Source organism: Palaemon carinicauda, chromosome 6 (assembly GCF_036898095.1).
Source record: "Palaemon carinicauda isolate YSFRI2023 chromosome 6, ASM3689809v2, whole genome shotgun sequence".
Lineage (NCBI taxonomy): Eukaryota > Metazoa > Arthropoda > Malacostraca > Decapoda > Palaemonidae > Palaemon > Palaemon carinicauda.
Window position 1 is genome coordinate 5,019,962 of NC_090730.1, and position 4,050 is coordinate 5,024,011.

A 4,050-nucleotide genomic window follows, 5' to 3' on the forward strand; every position below is an offset into this window, starting at 1 on the left:
TTAATGATTTTGATTATTCAGCCAAAGTTTGTTTATCTTACATTTAGTAAGGTCATGCCAATTTAACCTATGTAAGTTACTTCACAATCCATTTACTAGTAAATTTCCCACATTTGTGGTCTTTGGATGCCAAGTTTCTGCTTATCTGGATTGATGAGAAGCAGTTAGCATGTGAAACAATTACCAAAACACTTTGTGAAAAAGTAATGGTATTGGAACTGCACAAGGTGTAGCATCAAGGAGATTTCAACTGAGGAGTAGGGACAGTTGACAAGCCTCGAGCTGCAAGTGAAATTAGGGAGATTTTCAGAATGTAGGAAGCATTGCAATATTTTGTAGAAACACATCCTGATAAGGCTTAGCAGGGCAAGCAGTGAATCTATCTACTGATAAGCCAATGTCTCATTTCCATGCCATTTCATAAAAAATGGAGAAATCAGTCATCTCTAGATATGTTCCTTGTCAAAACTGAAAGTCAGTCAGTAAAGAAAGATGGCTAAGTGATCAAAAAGCATAAATTAAGTAATTTAGTCAGTGATAGTGAATGTCCTTCAAGAGAGAGAACTCCCAATAGTTCTCATTATTATTATTATTGTTGTTATTATTAGCTAAGCTACAACCTTACCAAGAAAAGCAGGATGTTATAAGGACAAAGGCCCCAACAAGGAAAATATCTCATTGACAAAAGGAAACATCTAGAATATTGTACCCTCAAGCAAGAGATCTCTAATCCAGGATAGTGTAAGATCATGGTACAGAGGCTATGGCACTACCCAAAATTAGAGAACAATGGTTTAATTGTGGAGTTTATTTCTAGAACTGCTGCTTACTATAGCTAAAGAGTCTCTTCTACCATTATGAAGTGGAGAGTACCCACAGAACAATTACAGTGCGGAAGTTAACCCCTTTAGTGGAGAAGAATTGTTTGGTTATCTCAGTATTGTCAGGTGTATGAAGAAAGAGGAGAATTTGTAAAGAATAGGCCAGACTATTCGCTGTATGTGTAGGCAAAGGAAAAATAAGTAGTGACGAGAGAGGGATCGAATGAATTTCTGTATGGCCAGTCAAAGGCCCCAATAACACACTAGCCGTAGTATCTCAATGGGTGGCTAATCCCCCGAGTCCTTAACCAACCTGCTACCTATGATAAGGTCTTAAAAGTAGAGGATTCAAGTTGTACCTTACTGATAAAATACTGACAAAAGACTTGAGTGTATGCATTTATGCAGCAGATACAGTACTGAGAAGGAAAATTTAGAGTCTAAAACGGTGGGACCAAAGATGCAAGATTGTATAACAAGTGAAGGAAAAGTAAGAGTTGCTGAATATAAATAATAGTAACAGGCTTCAATCACTGAAAAAGAATAGGGTGGCCTATCTCCTGATGGCTATTCCAAAGAAGGGAAAGCACAAATAGTATCAAATTTTTAACCCAACATATATAAAAAAGCATATTTGGAAAAGAACGCTTACTATGAATGTAGTGAATACCCTGAAAAGCTCTTGACTTGTCATAAGTACAGACCACATAAGCAGAACAGCTAGAAATTTTGGAAAGACTATTTGATACAGCACATGAGTGTTGCAGATAGACTAAACCCAAATAGATACACAGGATGAACAGAGGTTCTAGAAGAACAAGAGAAAAGATTAGAAGCCAAAATATGCTTGATTTTATTAGGATTAAAAGTACTGAAAGGGGTGTTCCTAAGAATGGGATTATTATGTATTATAAGGAAGAGTCTCCCTCCAATTCAGAAACGCCTTCCTCCCTTGTCCTCTTCACGCTTATTATTGTTATTGATTAATTTTTATTAATTTCTGATGTTATGGATTATAATGTGTGCACTAAATTACATGATAACCTTTAGAAATGGACGCTTGGAATGCAAGTGAAGTTACTTCATTTCTTATATGAAAAATTGTTTTAGTTTATAAACATTTTGGTGTGCGAGTTTGCTTCCGGAGTTAATTAAACTCATAAACTGAGGTACCACTGTATATATATAAATATATATATATATATATATATATATATATTGATAAATTTTGCACATTTAGACGTGTTTTTCATATTCAAATAAGCCATATATATTTTTGATACATTAATGTCTGGATTCTCTTAACGACCTCGGGATCAGAGCCCCAGGCGAAATCACACAAAGACAAGAGTTTGTGACCGGCCGGGAATCGAACCCTGGTCGGCAGGCTTGTATAGACAGTGACTAAACCACTTGGCCAAGTGGTTTAGTCACTGTCTATACAAGCTTGCCGACCAGGGTTCGATTCCCGGCCGGTCACAAGCTCTTGTATTTGTGTGATTTCGCCTGGGGCTCTGATCCCGAGGTCGTTAAGAGAATCCAGATATTAATGTATCAAAAATACATATGGCTTATTTGAATATATATATATATATATATATATATATATATAATATATATATATATATATATATATATATATATTAGTGTAATTGAATCTTCTATAATGTGTATAGAATGTAGTATTTGCAACTGAAATACACCAGAAGAAAAGTAGTAACTGTATCTATTAATCATAATCAGTTCGCCAGATAATCTACACACCGTACTACCGTAGCGTGGATAGGACCTTGGGAAAGTTCAACACGTAATATGAGTGGGATATGTACTCCTGGTGACCAGGGTTACCAACACCGAAAACTCGCCTATAACTTTGGCTAGTCTTCCTACTTGAAAAAAAAAAACATTTTCTTTTATTACTTAATTTTTAGTTTATGATTTACGCCATGTGTGCTAGTTTATTTTCAGGATTTATATTATGATTAATTTGTTTTACCATGTGTAATGTGGTCTTTCTAAAGGACAGAGAAGTTAGCGGAGTATACAGTATTTTTCCAAAGCACAAATAGAAAGTTCTAACGAAAACGATAAAACTTGTGAAAAATATATAGCAGACGTGTGATAAAGATGATAGTAAAATAGAAATAATGAATAATAGAAAAAGGCAAAGAATACCGGCTGAAAATGGAATATAACATTGTCCTTATTCTCGCTAGATTTTTAACTGGTTGAGCTTCTGAACGGAGTATAGTTAGAGCATCATTTTTTAGTCTTGTGCAAGTCTAATTATACATGTCTCGGACAAAGAATCTTTGTCTTGTGAAGATATATTTGGACTAGCTAGCTGTAGCTTTTTAATTGAATATTATTATTATTATTATTATTATTATTATTATTATTATTATTATTATTATTATTATTATTATTATCATAAATTGCTAAGCTAATACCTTAGTTGGAAAAGCAGGATGCTATAAGCCCAGCGAGGAAAGGAAACAAGGAAAAATTAATTTTTTAAGAACAGTAACAACATAAAAATAAATATTATTTACATAAACTATAAAAAATGAATAAAAATTGCTTGCTACTTTTCATGATGTTTCAACTATTTAATATTTTGTGGATAAAATTATAATAATGGTCATCGGCTTAATGTAGGGATTTGTTTGGATATTAAATGTATATTATTACTTAAAAGCGATTGTTGGTCAAAATGAAAAGGCATAAAAAGTCTTGTCTAAACATAGGACTATTTATGCGGTAAGAAACCGGTAACTATAAAGAATTTGATAAACTCAGCATAAATGCAAATAAACAAATATAAACTATAAGGAGATAATTTTAATTTCCATCACAGAAAGCTAGTTTTAATATTATGATGATTGCTCAGTTTACAGAGAAGATTAATTGTTTATAAGAAGGACAATGAAAGGTGGAAAAGCAAAGGAAGTCGACAATAACGCCACACAGATGTGATGAAGACCTACAATTCTCTCTCTCCTCTCTCTCTCTCTCTCTCTCTCTCCTCTCTCTCTCTCTCTCTCTCTCTCTCTCTCTCTCTCTCTCTCTCTGCATTTTCCTACGAGTATTATTCAGCTGTACTTGTGAAAAAATCAACAACATTATATATATAGCATTTAGGCCTAGTACACTAATCTGTTATCTTTTGAACTGTGTAGGCCTAATTTTCCCAAAAAAGAATGCGCCAATACACAAGTAATCCCGTGAC